The sequence below is a fragment of the Neofelis nebulosa genome, chromosome 8 (genome assembly GCF_028018385.1).
Source record: "Neofelis nebulosa isolate mNeoNeb1 chromosome 8, mNeoNeb1.pri, whole genome shotgun sequence".
NCBI lineage: Eukaryota > Metazoa > Chordata > Mammalia > Carnivora > Felidae > Neofelis > Neofelis nebulosa.
Window position 1 is genome coordinate 87,599,980 of NC_080789.1, and position 18,291 is coordinate 87,618,270.

The 18,291-nt window shown below is 40.0% G+C and overlaps 1 protein-coding gene and 1 pseudogene across 1 annotated transcript in view; both read left to right on the forward strand.

The window, feature by feature from the left end:
* LOC131519889 (cationic amino acid transporter 3-like) overlaps positions 1-18,291 on the forward strand; it is a 184,947-nt gene that overhangs the window by 14,806 nt on the left and 151,850 nt on the right. Inside the window, exon 2 of the mRNA XM_058743444.1 lies at positions 3,534-3,609. The gene's annotated coding sequence lies outside the window, so the exon portion shown is untranslated. The remainder of the gene's footprint in view (positions 1-3,533; positions 3,610-18,291) is intronic.
* Positions 6,001-17,075, forward strand: LOC131519903 (cationic amino acid transporter 3-like; annotated as a pseudogene).

Below are 18,291 nucleotides of genomic sequence, written 5' to 3' on the forward strand. Positions count from 1 at the left end.
GTCCAATTCTGGGTTCTCTATTCTATTCCATTGGTCTGTGTGTCTGTTTTTGTGCCAATAACATACTGTCTTGATGATTACAGCTTTGTAGTAGAGGCTAAAGTCTGGGATTGTGATGCCTCCCCCTTTGGTTTTCTTTTACAACATTATTTGGCTATTCAGGGTCTTTTGTGGTTGCATACAAATTTTAGGATTGTTTGTTTTAGCTTTGAGAAGAATGCTGGTGCAATTTTGATTGGAATTGCGTTGAATGTGTAGATTGCTTAGTAGTATTGACATTTTAACAATATTTATTCTTCCAATCCGTGAGCATGGAATGTTTTTTCATTTTTTGTTTCTTCAATTTCCTTCATAAGTTTTCTATAGTTTTCAGCATACATATCTTTTGCATCTTTGGTTAGGTTTATTAGGCATTTTATGGTTCTTGGTGCAATTGCAAATGGGATTGATTTCTTGATTTCTCTTTCTGTTGCTTTATAATTGGTGTATAGAAATGCAACCAATTTCCATACATTGATTGTGTATCCTGCAACTTTGTTGAATTCATGTATCAGTTCTAGCAGCTTTTTGATGGAGTCTTTCAAGTTTTCCATGTTTTTCTTTCCTTTCCTGCACATACCAAGACTGAGAATTTATTATTATTATTATTATTATTATTGTTATTATTTAGTATCTAGATCTGTACTAATATCTGTAGCAAATTATTACCTGGATTTCTCTAGTTGGGCAAACTGGATTTACTGGTTCAAGGTGTGGTGGAGTTTGTTTTGTATTTTTGGTGCGGGGTGGGGTGGTGGTGGCATGGAAGGACAGTTTAAAAGAGGCTCTATTTAAAGACTAAGGTCCAAGCTGAAGATGTAGATTGAGCTGATATTTTCCTGGGAAACAGTTATACACAATGCCAAGAAGGGGTAACCCCCTCCCCATGCAATCTTCTTAGGCTGACCCATGGTGCACAGAAGATACTCACTAGTCTTGCCAACACTGGAAAATGAGGTCCTTACTACTTTCCTCTTTCATCAAGTAGGAGGCCATTTGAGATTTTGACATGCCCTTGCTGTAATCATGGGTTCGAGCCCCACATTGGGCTCTGTGCTGACAGCTCAGAGCCTGGAGCCTGCTTCAGATTCTGTGTCTCCCTCTCTCTCTGTTCCTCCTCTGCTCTCACTCTCTCTTTCAAAAATAAATAAAGATTAAAAAAAAATTAAAAAAAAAAGAAAATATGCACAGTATGATCTCGCTCTTTTTGTACTTACTTAGGGCTGATTTGTTTCCCAGTATGTGGTCTATTATGGAGAATGTTCCATGTGGACTGGAGAAGAATGCTGCTTTAATATGAAATGTTCTGAATATATTGGTTAAGTTCATTTGGTCCAGTGTGTCATTCAAAGCCATTGTTTCCTTGTTGACATTTTGATTAGATGATCTGTCCATTACTGTGAGTGGGGTGTTGAAGTCTCCTACTATTATGGTATTACTATCGATGAGTTTCTTTATGTTTGTGATTGATCTATATATTTGGGTGCTTTCACATTTGGCACATAAATGTTTATCATTGTTAGGTGTTCTTGGTGGATCGACGCCTTGATTATGATATAATGCCCTTCTGCATCTCTTGATACAGACTTTATTTTAAATTCTAGATTGTCTGATATAAGTATGGCTACTCAGGCTTTCTTTTGTTGACCATTAGCACGATTGATGGTTCTCCATCCCTTATTTTCAATCTGAAGGTGTCTTTAGATCTAAAGTGGGTCTCTTGTAAACAGCATATAGATGGATCTTGCTTTCTCATCCATTCTGTTACCCTATGTCTTTTGATCGGAGCATTGAGTCCATTGATGTATAGAGTGAGTACTGAATGATATGAATTTATTGCCATTATCATGCTTGTAGAGTTTGAGTGGCTGACCAGAGAACACCACCAGACACTCAAACTCTACAAGCTTGAGTGTAAGGGGGACTCTCTGAGGGGAGAAAAGATGAGAAAAATATGTCTTTTTTTCCTCATCTATTCTCCCCTCAGAGAGTCCCCCTTAAAATTTCTTGCAGGACTGGTTTAGTGGTCACAAACTCTTTTAATTTGTATTTGTCTGGGAAAATTTTTATCTCTTCTTCTATTTTGAATGACAGCCTTGCTGGATAAAAAATTCTTGGCTGCATATTTTTCTGACTCAGCACATTGAATATATCCTGCCACTCCTTTCTGGCCTGCCAAGTTTCTGTGGATAGGTCTGCTGAAAACCTGATCTGTCTTCCCTTGTAGGTTAGGGACTTTTTTCCCTTGCTGCTTTCATGATTCTCTCCTTGCCTGAGTATTTTGTGAATTTGACTATGATAGGCCTTGCTGATGGTCGGTTTTTGTTGAGTCTAACAGGGGTCCTCTGTGCTTCCTGGATTTTGATGTCTGTGCCTTTCCCCAGGTTAGGAAAGTTTTCTGCTATGATTTGGTCCCATAACCCTTCTGCCCCTATTTCTGTCTCTTCCTCTTCTGGGACCCCTATGATTCTGATGTTGTTCCTTTTCAATGAGTCACTGATTTCTCTAATTCTTAAATCGTGCTCTTTTGCCTTAATCTCCCTCTTTTTTCCTGCTTCATTATTCTCTATAAGTTTGTCCTCTATATCACTGATTCTCTGTTCTGCCTCATCCAATCTTGCCATCACTGGATCCATCCGTGATTGTAGCTCAGTTATAGCATTTTAAATTTCATTCTGGTTATTCTTTACTTCTTTTATCTCTGCAGAAAGGAATTCTAATCTATTTTCGACCCCAGCTAGTATTCTTATTATCGTGATTCTAAATTCTGGTTCAGACATCTTGCTTGTATCCTTGTTGGTTAAATCCCTGACTCATTTCTTCTTGCTCTCACTTTTGGGGTGAATTCCTTCATTTTGTCATTTTGAGGGGAGAAAAGGAATTAATGAGGTGGAAAAACTGTAATCAAAAAAATTAAAATTAAAAAATATTAATATTAAACATTAAAGACACACACACACACACACACACACACACACAAATCGAATAGATGATGCTAGATCCTAAGTTTGTTTTGGCCTGGGAGTTGAAAGTGGTTTGACAGATTAGAGAAAAAAAGTGGGAAGGAAGAAAAAAAAAGGAAATCGTTTGAGAATTGAAAAAATGAATACACTGAAGTCGACTAAAAGGAGATGATGGGGGTAAAGTAGAATTTGAAAAAATATACACAAAAGTAAAGAATATAGTAGGAAAAAATTAAATAAAAATATTTTAATAAAAATTAAAAATAAATATAAATTTTTTTGTTTTTCTGTATTCAAGCAAAAAAAAGAAACGACAGAGAAAAAAGATAAAAAAGAAAGAAAAAAGAAAACAAAGGAAATCATTTGAAAATTTGAAAAAGTGAATACACTGTAGGAGACTAAAATAGAATGAAGGAAGTAGACATTGAAAAAATTTACATAAACACAAAAAATATAGCGAAAAAATTAAATAAAAATATTTTTAATAGAAATTGAAAGTAAAAATGAAGTTTTTCTCTTTCTGCATTATAGAAAAAGAAAAGAAATGAAAAAGAGGAAAAAAGAAAAAGAAAAAAAGAAAAAGGAAATTGTTTGAAAATTTGAAAAGGTGGTACACTGAAGTAGACTAAAATAAAATGATGGAAGTAAAATAGAATTTGAAAAAAATTACACAAAATTAAAAGTATAGTAATAAAAATTAAAGAAAAATATTTTTAATAAAAATTGAAAATAAAAATGAATTTTTTCTTTTCCTGTATTCAAGAAAAAGAAGTGTAAAAGAGAAAAAGAAAAAAAAAAAGAAAGAAAATTGAATAGATGAACCTGCTAACAGATTGAAGTAGGATTGAAATTACTTTGTTTTCCCCTAGAAATCAGTCTATGTAGTGCTTTATAGTCCATAAGCTAAGCTGGCAGTGAGACTTGTGTTCTTGAAGAGGGAGGTTGGCCCAGTTGGGCGGGGCTTAGTGTAACAGCTCCGCTCTCCACTAGATGGCGCTGCTAGCCTACTGGGGTGGATAGTTGCAGTGCTCCTAGGTGCGTATGTGCATGCGCGGGAGTGGTCAAAATGGCTCCACTCAGCTACCCAGTCTGTTCTCCTGGATCAGCAATCGGGTATCGGTCCTCTATCTTCAGCTTTCATCCACTTTTTTCATCCCTGCTTTTTTCACTCTACGTGACCAGGCCCCAGGCAGTACCTCTCTCCCAAGTTTTGTCTCAGATGCGGCTGTTTTCCCTGGCCCCTTACTTCTGAAGGACTGTGGCTTTGACCCGTTCCGCCCCTCTGTGGGAGGGTCTCACGGAGCAGTGACTGAATGAATGTCAGCTGCCACCCAGGAATGCTTGCTGGACCCTACTGCTGCCGGTGCCCCGAGACCGCGACCAGGTGCCAGCCCGCCCCAGAAAAAGGTCGCGAGATAGTGTAACAGCACCATTTCAGGGATTATGGAAAATCATCACACACATCTGGCACCAGGCTTCACCCTTAACGACCTTGTTCCAACACCAGCGAATGTGGCTGCCTTCTGGGGTCTGCTGGGACCAGGTGGCTTCAACAGTCTCTACCAAATGTCCTTCCAGCAGTGGAACCGCTTTTCCCCATGTGACCTGAGAACCTCCCGGACTCCACTCTATTCCTGGGGATTCGCCTTTCCCACCAGAGCACCACCAGGTATCGAGCTGTGGAGTTGCAGACTTTGCACTCCCCTTGTTTACACTCTTAATGGAATTTAAACCCTCTCCTTTCTCCCTTTTTAGTTTAGTCCCTGCATTTGTTTCCAATTTTCCACTTTCTCTCCAGCTGAGCTTTTGGGGAGGGGTGCTTTTCTCGTATTCTCTGCCCCTCCTCCCCCCAGTCTTTGTCCTTTCTCCGCCCCCAAAAGCAGTTCCCTACCTTCAGCGGCTTCTTGCTCCTCAAATTCCCTTCCCTGCACCACGTGCCTGCTGAATTCTGTGGTTCAGATTGTGCAGATTGTTGTGTTAATCCTCCACTCAGTTTTCTAGGTGTGTAGGATGGTTTAGTGTTGGTCTGGCTATATTTCATGGATGGGAGACACACAAAAAACTTCCATGCTGTTCTGCCATCTTGGCTCCTCCCCCCTGGTGTTTGGCTTCTTATAACCCAAGGCAGCCTGATATTTTTAAACAAGTTTCCTCAAATGCAAACTATTCTTCATCACCCTGTGTTGCTCATACCTGCCACGAATGATGTGCGGTCAAGGTTTCATCAGTTGGCTTTCCCTTCACACTTTTCATTTTTCTTGCCTTCCACAAGGAAGGTAGTACCATTTATATCTTTACTTGAGCCAGGTTTATAAAGATTGCTTCACTACAAAGTATGTGTCTCAAAGTCAAGTAGATAGGAATACTGGATTATGTGCTCTTTCAGGTTTCTCTTCTCAGTTTGTGCATTTGTTCAACAATATTTATTGAGCATCTAACTCACAGTCCAAAGGAGACAGGCAGCGGACCTGGAATTCTGATACATTAGGAAAAATGGCACATGGGGTAAGCTAGGTGCTATGAGAGCACACATTAAGGGCAGCATAAGGGTCAGGGGAGGTTCCTGGGGAAGTAACTGGGCTGGGAACTGAAAGAGAAGGAAGGATTAGCTCAATGAAGGTGCCAAGAGGATATTAGAGACAGGGAACAAAACATGGTGAATGTAGAATTTCACAGCTGGAGCAGGAACTGGGTAGTGATGAGACTGGGGGAATCATCACAGGTCAGATGATGAAGGAAGGAAGGACTGTGCAGGAAGTGCAGTGGGAACCACTGAAGGGTTTGAAGCCTGGGGGTGGTTGGGGGACATGTCAATCACATTCATAGTGTAGAAAGCTCCATGAGTTAATTAATCCTCCTTATCTATCTCACGTGCTTGTTGGTAAATCATAACATTGGAACTGGTGGGTGGCAAATAAGGAGTATAGACGGAATTGCACAAAGATGTCTGACACATTTCCCAAGGATTCCTTTTGAATATCTCCAGAGAAGAGTTTTCAGTTTTGACTTCATCTTTCTGTCTTTAAAAACCTCTGACAACATTTCCTAAAATTCTGTCAATACCAAAGCCTGAGGAGTGAGGAGAGTGGGGGCTGCATGACTCTCTTTTCTCTGTTCTCCCCTACTGATTTCTGGGGCATTGCTGTGAATTGTTCATCCAAAGCCTTGTTCCTCTTGAGAAGGGGCCATCTGAACAGCAGCAGGGGAGGAGGGGAAAAGAGGAACCACAGGTGGTGTTTGCTCAACAAGAAAATATATTTTGCATATTCATAGTGTGAGTGAGTTAAAAATAACTCCATGTGAAAAATTAATAGGAAGTTACAAGTGAGTGTTTTCATACTAACACACAGAGAAAACCAGATTCTCCAGGTCGCTAGAAGCTGACATCACAGAGGGTACAGGGTATTTATAAAGCATGGTGTGGCCAGTAAAGACAGTGTCCACATAAATGAGCTCACCTTCTCTCCTAGAACCCAGAGAGGAAGGACACAGAAGGACTTGTTTTGGTTGTGAGCTACTGAGGTAGGTGACATTTCTTTCCTCTCTACCTATAACACTCTCATAACTGTAAGCATAACTGTAGTGATTTTTTTCTGGTTGCTTTGGGTGAGGTTCGTTGACTGTCAGATTTCACAAAACAGCATTTTTGGCTCTGCTCCCTTCTTAGTAATGGACTTTTGGTTGGCTTCTGTTCCCATTTCTCTAGGGTTTCCTTACCAGACAGCCTGTTCCTATGGTTTTTTTGCATGGTATGAAGGACTGCTCCTTTCTTCCTCTTCCTATTTTCACAGCACCCCTGTGAGCCTATATGGCTAAAGTGAAGGGTTGCACTGTTTATTCCTTGACATCAATACAGTTAAATGGATAAGGCAGAAAGAGGAGAGAGAGGGCCAAACTGACACCAGACATTTGACAGTTGATTTTATTGCTAAAGGTCTTTAAGAATGGGAGACAAATATTTGTGTTTTAAACTCAAATGATATTTAAAAATTTTTTTTAAACATTTATTTATTTTTGAGACAGAGAGAGACAGAGCATGAGCAGGGGAGGGTCAGAGAGAGAGAGGGAGACACAGAATCTGAAATAGGCTCCGGGCTCTGAGCTGTCAGCACAGAGCCCGACACGGGGCTCGAACTCACGGACCGCGAGATCATGACCTGAGCCGAAGTCGGCCGCTTAACCGACTGAGCCACCCAGGTGCCCCTAAACTCAAATGATATTTTAAAAACGATTCTGCATTTACAATGAGGCCCTCTGGTCTGTCCATGTGTCATGGCTCATGTCATGCAAGCGCCATGCAAACATCCCACGTGTGAACTACTGTACAATACATTCATGCCCTGTTGTGAGCTACAGCCCAATTAGTACATGAAGCTACATGAGTTAGATGAATGTAAAGGGATTGTGTCACATGGTGCACAAAGGAGAATGTTGGGAGGTATTTGGCACTGTTTCTGTGGCAATCAGGGTTGATTTTTCTATGATGACTTTTGGTGTCAGTTTCTGAGATATTTGGGTGGTGTGAGGTGACATGGGACTTCTAAGCTTTGGTTGGCTTGTTGAACACCATTGTTCAATAAATATTTATCGTTTGGGCACTTTGGAGGGATAGCACATACCTGATGAAATACAAAGCAGGAGATTTGAAGCCCGTGCAACAGAACTTGGCAGCCCAAAGACAACTTGGTTTAATTCAGCCTCTGACCCAGATGTGAGACTCTGCTTCCAGGCTTGCTAAGGCTCTCTGATCCTGAATCTGATCCTGTATCCTCTTCAATTCCAGCTACAATGCTGCATCAGGCACGTGGCAGATTTGGTCAAAAGTTGGTATGCAGACACACCCTGCAGCAAGATGTGGCTGAGCCTGCCCCTCTCAGAAGACTGAGCATTCTGGACTTAGTGGCCCTGGGTGTGGGCTGCACAGTAGGTGCAGGTGTGTATGTCCTGGCTGGTGAGGTGGCCAGAAATCAAGCAGGACCATCCATTGTGATCTGCTTTTTGATGGCCAGCCTATATTCTTTGCTGGCTGTGCTGTGCTATGCTGAGATAATGGCCCAGATTCCCCATTCTGGCTCTGCATATCTCTACAGCTATGTCACTATTGTCACTATAGGTCAACTCTGGGCTATCATCACTGGCTGCACTGTCATCTTTTCCCTTGTTTCTGATACAGCAATTTATGTTGACATATTTATCTTAGCTTTTGAGCACCTGCATGTGACCTGCATGAAATTATCTTACCGTATGTTTACCATTTCCTTAGAGAAAAATATCTAGACTTCATTGTTATGTGCCTTGTGTGGCCTCTCATGATTTTGTGGCATAATCACTTTTCTTCACTTATCAAGGTGCTCACTTTGGTTCTCAGTTTTGTCATCATCTATGGCTTTATTAAGGGGGACCTGCACAACTGGAGGCTCACAGGAGAGGACTACGTAATGGCTGGACTCAATGACACCTCTAGCTTGGACCCCCTGGGCCCTGGAAGGTTTTTGCCTTTTGTCTTTGAGGGGGTTCTCTGGGGAGCAGCTACTTGTTTCTATGCATTTATAGGTTTTGACAAAATTGTTACCAGAGTAACTCTGTTACACCAGAGTTTAAAAAGCCCAGAATCCCCAATGTTCCATCCCCCATTGGGATTTCACTGTTCATCTGCTTTGTGCGGTATTAAAAAAAATTTTTTAGTGTTTATTTATTTTTGAGAGAGAAAGAGTGTGAGTGGGAGAGGAGCAGAGAGAGGGAGACACAGAATCCAAAGCAGGCTCCAGGCTCCGAGCTGTCAGCACAGACCCCCGATGCGGGGCTCGAACTCACGAACTGTGAGATCATGACCTGAGCTGAAGTCGGACGGTTACCAACTGAGCCACCCCGGCGCCCCTTTGTGCCATATTTTGGTGTCTCTTTAACACTTAAGGTTATGTTCTCTTACTACCAGCTTCATCCTGTGAGCACCTTGCCTGAGGTAGTTCTCCTTATTGTCTGGGCCCTAGCCTACTATGTTGCAAATTTTGGATTTTTCTGTATTCTTTCTGAAAGGATCTTTCGCTTTATGTACCCATATGTCAGCTATCATACAAGATGGAACTAGATGGCCTCCTGTTCCCTGTCCTTGGCATGATATGTACCAGCACAAACTTCTGCATCATGGCCAAGGTGATTTTTGTCATTATTGCAACAATGATGGCCTTCTTCTTTTTTTTTAATTTTAATTTTGTTTTTTTAAATTTACGCCCAAAATAGTTAGCATATAGTGCAACAATAATTTCAGGAGTAGATTGCTTAATGCCCCTTACCCATTTAGCCCATCCCCCCTCCCACAACCCCTCCCGTAACCCTCTGTTTACTCTCCATATTCAAGAGTCTCTTATTTTTGTCCCCCTCCCCGTTTTTGTATTATTTTTGCTCCCTTCCCTTATGTTCAACTGTCCTCTGTCTTAAAGTCCTCATATGAGTGAAGTCATATGATATGTGTCTTTCTCTGACTAATTTTGCTTAGCATAATACCTTCTAGTTCCATCCACATAGTGGCAAATGGCAAGATTTCATTCTTTTTGATTGCCAAGTAATACTCCATTGTATATATATACCACCTCTTCTTTATCCATTCATCCATCGATGGACATTTGGGCTCTTTCCATACTTTGGCTATTATTGATAGTGCTGCTATACACATGGGGGTGCATGTGTTCCTTAAAAACAGCACACCTGTATCCCTTGGATAAATGTCTAGTAGTGCAATTGCTGGGTTGTGGGGTAGTACTATTTTTAATTTTTTGAGGAACCTCAATACTATTTTCCGGAGTGGCTACACCAGTTTGCATTCCCACCAGCATTGCAAAAGTGATCCTCTTTCTCCACATCCTTGCCAACATCTGTTGTTGCCTGAGTTGCTAATGTTAGCCATTCTGACAGGTGTAAGGTGGTATCTCATTGTGGTTTTGACTTGTATTTCCCTGATGATGAGTGATGTTGAGCATTTTCTCATGTGTCGGTTGGCCATCTGGATGCCTTCTTTGGAGAAGTGTCTATTCATGTCTTTTGCCCATGTCTTCACTGGATTATTTGTTTTTTGGGTATTGAGTTAGATAAGTTCTTTGTAGATTTTGGATACTAAACCTTTATCTGATATGTCATTTGCAAATATCTTCTCCCATTCTGTCGGTTGCCTTTTAGTTTTGCTGATTGTTTCCTTCGCTGTGCAGAATCTTTTTATTTTGAAGAGGTCCCATTAGTTCATTTTTGCTTTTGTTTCCCTTGCCTCCAGAGGTGTGTTGAGTGAGAAGTTGCTGTGGGCAATATCAAAGAGGTTTTTGCCTGCTTTATCCTTGAGGATTTTGATGGCTTCCTGTCTTACATCGAGGTCTTTCATCCATTTTGATTTTATTTTTGTGTATGGTGTAAGAAAGTGGTCCAGGTTCATTTTTCTGCATGTTGCTGTAAAGTTTTCTCAGTACCACTTGCTGAAGAGACTGTCGTATTCCATTGGATATTCTTTCCTGCTTTGTCAAAGATTAGTTGGCCATATGTTTGTGGGTCCATTTCTGGGTTCTCTATTCTGTTCCATTGATCTGAGTGTCTGTTCTTGTGCCAGTACCATACTGTCTTGATGATTACAGCTTTATAGTATAGCTTGAAGTCTGGGATTGTGATGCCTCCTGCTTTGGTTTTCTTTTTCAAATCTCTTTGACTATTTGTGGTCTTTTCTGGTTCCATACAAATTTTAGGATTATTTGTTCTAGCTCTGTGAAGAATGGTGGTGTCATTTTGATAGGGATTGCATTGAATATGTAGATTTCTTTGGGTAGTATCAACATTTTAACAGTATTTGTTCTTCCTGTCCAGGAGCATGGAATCTTTTCCCATGTTTTTTTGTGTCTTCTTCAATTTCTTTCATAAGCTTTCTGTAGTTTCCAGGCATAAAATTTTCACCTCTTTGGTTAGATTTATTCCTAGGTATTTTATGGGTTTTTGGTGCAACTGTAAATGGGATCGATTCCTTGATTTCTCTTTCTATTGCTTCATTGTTGGTATATAGGAATGCAACCAATTTCTGTGCATTTATTTTATATCCTGAAACTTTGTGGAATTAATGAATCAGTTTTAACAGTTTTTTTGGTGGAATCTTTTGGGTTTTCCATACAGAGTATCATGTCATCTGCGACGAGTGAGTTTGACCTCCTGGCCGATTTGGATGCCTTTTATTTCTTTGTGTTGTCTGATTGCAGAGGCTAAAGCGTCCAATACTATGTTGAGTAACAGTGGCAAGAGTGGATATCCCTGTCTTGTCCCTGACCTTAGGGGAGATGATATTAGCATTGGGTTGTTCATATATGGCTGTTATGATCTTGAGGTATGCTCCTTCTATCCCTACTTTCTTGAGGGTTTTTTATCAAGAAAGGATGCTGTATTTTGTCAAAGGCTTTCTTTGCATCTATTGAGAGGATCATAAGGTTCTTTTCTTTTGTTGATATGATGAATCACATTGATTGTTTTGCAGATATTGAACCAGCCCTACATCCCAGGTATAAATCCCACTTGATCGTGGTGAATCCTTTTTTTAATGTATTGTTGGATCTGGTTGTGTAATATCTTGTTGAAGATTTTTGCATCCATGTTCGTCAGGGAAATTGGTCTATAGATCTCCTTTTTAGTGGGGTCTCTGTCTGATTTTGGAATCAAGGTAATGCTGGCTTCATAGAAAGAGTTTGGAAGTTTTCCTTCCATTCCTATTTTTTGGAACAGCTTCAAGAGAAGAGGTGTTAACTCTTCCTTAAATGTTTTGTAGAATTGCCCTGGAAAGCCATTTGGTCCTGGACGCTTGTTTTGGGGGACATTTTTGATTACTAATTCGGTTTCTTTATTGGTTATGGGCCTGTTCAAATTTTCTATTTCTTCCTGTTTCAGTTTTGGTAGTGTATATGTTTCTAGGATTGTCCATTTCTTCCCGATTGCCCATTTTATTGGTGTGTAATTGCTCATTATATTCTCTTATTATTTGTATTTCTTTGTTGGTTGTGATCTCTCCTCTTTCATTCTCGATTTTATTTATTCTTTTCCTTTTTCTTTTTGATCAAACTGGCTAGTGGTTTATCAATTTTGTTAATTCTTTCAAAGAACCAGCTTCTTTCTGGTTTCATTGATCTGTTCTCCATTTGTTTGTTTGTTTATTTTGGTTTTGATAGCATTGATTTCTGCTCTAATCTTTATTATTTACTGTCTTCCTCTGGCTTTGGGTTTTATTTGCTGTCCTTTTTCCAGCTCCTTAAGGCATAATGTTAGGTTGTGTATCTGAGATCTTTCTTCCTTCTTTAGGAAGTCCTGGATTGTTATATATTTTCCTCTTATGACCGCCTTTGCTATGTCCCAGAGGTTTTAGGTTGTGGTGTTATCATTTTCATTGACTTCCATATATTTTTTAATTTCCTCTTTAACTGCTTGGTTAGTCCATTCATTCTTTAGTAGGATATTCTTCAGTCTCCAAGGATTTGTTGCCTTTCCAAATTTTTCTGTGGTTGATTTCGAGTTTCATAGCGTTGTGATCTAAAAATATGCATGGTATGACCTTGATCTTTTTGTACTTACTTATGGCTGATTTGTGTCCCAGTATGTGGTCTATTCTGGAGAATGTTCCATGTGCATTGGAGAAGAATGTATTTTCTGCTGCTTTAGGCTGAAATGTTCTGGATACATCTGTTATGTCCATCTTGTCCAGTGTGTCATTCAAAGTCATTGTTTCCTTGTTGATTTTTTGATTAGATGATCTGTCCATTGCTGTGAGTGGGGTGTTGAAGTCTCTTACTATTATGGTATTACTATTGATGAGTTTCTTTATGTTTGTGATTAATTGATTTATATATTTGGGTGCTCTGACATTTGGCGCATAAATTTTTCGCATTGTTAGGTGATCTTGGTGGATAGACCCCTTGATTATGATATAATGCCCTTCTTCATCTCTTGATACAGTGTTTATTTTAAAGTCTAGATTGTCTGATATAAGTATGGCTACTCCGGGTTTCTTTTGTTGACCATTAAGCATGAGAGACGGTTCTTCATCCCCTTACTTTCAATCTGTAGATGTCTTTAGGTCTAAGGTGGGTCTCTTGTAAACAGCATATAGATGGATCTTGTTTTCTTATCCATTCTGTTATCCTATGTCTTTTTATTGGAGCATTGAATCCATTGACGTTTAGAGTGAGTACTGAAAGATATGAATTTATTGCCATTATGTTGTTTGTAGGGTTGGAGTTTCTGGTGGTGTTCTCTCGTCCTTTCCAGTCTTTGTTGCTTTTGGTCTTTTTTTTTTTTTTTTCATCTTTTGTCCCCTCAGAGAATCCCCTTAAAATTTCTTTCAGGGATGGTTTAGTGGTCACAAACTCCTTTAATTTTTGTTTGGGAAACTTTTTATCTCTCCTTCTATTTTGAATGACAGCCTTGCTGGATAAAGAATTCTCAGCTGCATATTTTTCTGACTCAGCACATTGAATATATCCTGCCACTCCTTTCTGGCCTGCCAAGTTTCTGTGGATAGGTCTGCTGAAAACCTGATCTGTCTTCCCTTGTAGGTTAGGGACTTTTTTCCCTTGCTGCTTTCATGATTCTCTCCTTGCCTGAGTATTTTGTGAATTTGACTATGATATGCCTTGTTGATGGTCGGTTTTTGTTGAGTCTAACAGGGGTCCTCTGTGCTTCCTGGATTTTGATGTCTGTGCCTTTCCCCAGGTTAGGAAAGTTTTCTGCTATGATTTGGTCCCATAACCCTTCTGCCCCTATTTCTGTCTCTTCCTCTTCTGGGACCCCTATGATTCTGATGTTGTTCCTTTTCAATGAGTCACTGATTTCTCTAATTCTTAAATCATGCTCTTTTGCCTTAATCTCCCTCTTTTTTTCTGCTTCATTATTCTCTATAAGTTTGTCCTCTATATCACTGATTCTCTGTTCTGCCTCATCCATCCTTGCCGCCATGGCATCCAGCCATGATTGCACTTCAGGTATAGCATTTTTAAATTTCATTCTGACTATTTTTTACTTCTTTTATCTCCACAGAAAGGGATTCTAAACTATTTTTGACTGTAGCTAGTATTGTTGTGATTCTAAATTCTGGTTCAGACATCTTGCTTGTATCTGTGTTGGTTAAATCCCTGGCTGTCATTTCTTCGTGCTCTTTCTCTTGGGGTGAATTCCTTCATTTTGTCATTTTGAGGTTAGAAAAGGAATTAATGAGGTAGAAAAATTAAAATTAAATTTAAAAAATTAAAATTAAAAAAATAATAAAATTAAAAAAATTACCCCCCCCCCCCCAGACAAAAATCAAATAAATGATGTTAGATCTTAGGTGTGTTTTGGTCTGGGTGTTGAAAGGGTTTTGAAAGATTAGAGAAAAAAAGGGGGGGATGGGAATCATTTTAAAATTTGAAAAAATAAACACTTTGAATTAGATTATAATGAGATGATGGAGGTAAAATAGAATTTGAAAAAAAATTACACAAAAGTAAAGAATACAGTCAAAAAAAATTAAAGAAATATATTTTTAATAAAAATTAAAAATAAAAATAAATTTTTTCCCTTTCTGTATTCAATAAAAAGAAAAGAAATGAAAAATAAAGAAAAAGAAAAAAGGAAATAGTTTGAAAATTTTAAAAAGTGAATACACTGAAATAGAATAAAATAAAATGATGGATGTAAAATAGAATTTGAAAAAAAATACACAAAATTAAAAAATATAGTAAAAAATTAAAAATATTTTTAATAAAAACTGAAAATAAAAATGAATTGTTTCTCTTTCTGTATTCAAGAAAAAGAAAAGAAGTGAAAAAGAGGAAAAAGAAAGGAAGAAAATTCAATAGATGGGCTTTCAAACAAATCAAAATAGTACTGAAATTACTTCATTTTCCCCTAGTAGTCAGACTATGAAGAGCTTTATAGTCCATAAACTAAGGAGGTGGTGATACTTGTGTTCTTGAAGAGTGAGGTTGACCCAGTTGTGCGGGGCTCAGTGTAACAGCTCTGATCTCCACTAGATGGCGCTTTTAGCCTACTGGGGTGGGGTGTTGTGACTCTCGTAGGTGCATAGGCGTATGCGCAGTAACGGTGAAAATGGCGTCACCCAGATACACAGTCTCTAGTATCAGAACTCTGTTTTCCCCAATCAGCAATCAGGCACCCATCCTCTGTCTTCAGCTTTCGTCCACTCCCTGCCTTTTCACTGCCCATGACCAGGCCCTAGGCAGTACCTCTTTCCCGGGTTTTGTCTCAGATGTGGCTGTTTTCCCCGGCCCCTTAATTCTGAAGGACTGCGGCTTTGACCCGTTCTGCCCCTCTGTGGGAGGTTCTCACTGAGCAATAGCTGAATGTCAGCGGCACCCAGGAACATTTGCTGGACCCTGCTGCTGCTGGTGCCCCAAGACCTCAGCCAGGTGTCAGCCTGCCCCAGAAAAAGTTAACAAGATAGTGTAGCAGCAGCATTTCAGGGATTATGGAAAATCACAGCACACATTTGGCACCAGGCTTCACCCTTAATTACTTTTTTCCAGCACCAGCGAATGTGGCCATTCTCTGGGATCTGCTGGGACCAGGTGGCTTCAATAGTCTCTACCAAATATCCTTCCAGCAGTGGAACCAGTTTTCCCTGTGTGGCCCGAGAACATCCTAGACCTCACTCTGCTCCTGGGGATTTGCCCTTCCCACCAGAGCATCGCCAGGTATTGAGCTGTGGAATTGCAGCCTTTGTGCTCCTCTTGTTTACCATCTTAATGGAATTTAAACCCTCTCCTTTCTCCTTTCTCCCTTTTTAGTTTAGCCCCTGTGGCTGTTTCCAATTTTCTACTTTCTCTCCAGCTGCTTTTGGGGAGGGGTGCTTTTCCCGTATTCTCCCCCCACCCCAGTCTTTGTCCTCTCTCCACCCACAAAAGCAGTTCCCTACCTTCAGCGGCTTCTCACTCCCCAAATTCCCCTCCCTGTGGCACATACCTGCTGAATTCTGTGGTTCAAGTTGTGCAGATTGTTGTGTTAATCCTCCAATCAGTTTTCTAGGTGTGCATCATGGTTTAGTGTTGGTGTGGCTATATTTCATGGACATGAGACACACAAAAAACTTTCATGCTGTTCCGCCATCTTGGCTCCTCATGATTTTTTAATAGTCTCTTGAGGCCAGAAGCCAAGCCAGATGCCTGCCATCAGATTTTCCTGTGATACTTATATATTTGGGTGAATTTGTCTCCTGCAGTTTCCCCAAATATCCTGAGGTGTCCTGCACATGCCAGCAAGTGATATTGTTTAATCACCTGGTAAGAATGCTGGGAACTCTGTAAACAAGTTATCAGGCCAACATGTCCAAGAGGCTTTATTGGCTCCATAAAGTTAACCTTAGTCCTTAGAGATGTCTAGTGATATCTGAGTCTATGCATGACTCTCTCAAACATGACATTCTAGTCAAAGCCTTGGTGAAGTAACAAATGTTTCCACTGGTGTCCTGTTACAAGGAGAACATCTTTTTAATGAACTTATGCAAATAATGCACTTTCCTTGAAACAAAGAATACTCACAAAGAGTTTCAGTGACCAATGCTTTAGTGTTCTATCTTATTTTAAAAAGACTTAGAAACCCAATGAAATCAACCCAGTGTTGCATTTCATTTAGCAGAACTTTAAAAATTTCAAATTACTAAAGATTTTGAAAGATATAAACCTTTCTATTTCTTCACCCAACTTATTCCTAACAATTATTCATGAAAACTTTATGAGACAGGCATAATTAATCATCATTTAAGTCACCTTTTTGCTGAACAATGGCAGCTGAAAGAACATGAGCTCCTTTGACCTTTACTAAAACTTGCTGGAATAAAAGTTTTATATTTAATGCTGATATCTCTAAAGATGTGTCTTAACTTTTAATGAAACCAACAAATTTCAATTTACATTGGGGTGGTTTTTGCTCCCTGATAGTGAGGGTAGGAGGACCAGAAGCCTTTGGCACTCCAGGCAGGGAGGATGGCATAGGAGCCCGTTATATAAGTCCTGAAGATGCTGGGGCAGTAACAGGAGGAAAAGGAGTAGGTAGGGGTGCAAGGGAGTCTTCAGAAAGTTTGTTAGTTTGGACTAACATTCCTTGCTTGTCTTGGTCTTGTGTCCCCCTCCTGCAAAAAATAAAAAATAAAAATAAAAATAAGTGCCTCTGCAGCATTTATTTAAAATATTTCCTGATGGATGGATGAAGTACTTTCTTTGGGAACAGGAGTATTCCTGTTTTCTTCCTGGGCAAAAGTTGAGAAGCAACACAGAAATAAAAGTATGACTCCATGAAACCCAGAGTACCTCTTCTGACATTCCTTTTCCCTAAAAGTTGGGGCATGATGGACTGAACCAAATGGCTTCCTGGTTTCTTGTTCCTCCCTGAAAGTCAGAGTTCCACTAACTGACCAACGGTCTCCATAGACAAGCTAAAAGCCAAACCCAAACCCCCTATTTAGAGAGAACACAATGGGGGGAAGAGATCCAAGAGACCCATTTCATGGTCATCTTTCTTCTGAACCTAACATACATGACAAGGTGCTGTCACAATAAAAAATATCACTTTCTTAGTCATAGATCCCTGCCTATATTCCTTCCACATATTCCAATTTCGGTCCAGTGGGCTAACTGCTGGGATAGAGATGGAACTTGGCATTCTACACAAATTTAAACCACCACCTCTCCATACCAAAACAGATCTGTTACAACTTCCAAATAAATTGAACACTAGTCACATCCCTTTTAGTTCTTGGGAAAGCTGAGGCTTTCTAATGGGAAAAGTATGGACAGGAAAAAAACAACACACAGTGGTTTACATCTGAGAAACTTGTGTAGGTGAGCACTCTGAGGGACTTACCTGGTCCTGAAGCTCCTCAGCTTCCCCAAATGCTCCTTTCCTTCCACTCCAACCAAAAAGCAAAATTGGCAGTCAGCTTCAGTGAAGAATCATCAGGGAGTTTCTCTTAGGCAAAAAGAATCTGGGAAGCTGGAGGGACAGATGCCTCAGATTCCCTCCCCAAGAGCAACTAGCCTGGAGCAGCTAACCTCCTGCTGTAGTTCAAGTTACCTGCCCAGGAGACTAGGAAGGAAGCCCTGTCATGGTACAGACCAACTTCTCCGACTTTGGCATACAGGGGAACTGGATGGATGCCACAGAGACGTTGGCTCCCAGCTGGGGCGCCAAATTTTGTTACTTTAACCCAGTGCAGCTGCCCACCACTCCAAATGCTAATACTCAAGAGAACAGTTTATTTTTAATTGTTATTTATTTTAGAGAGGGGCAG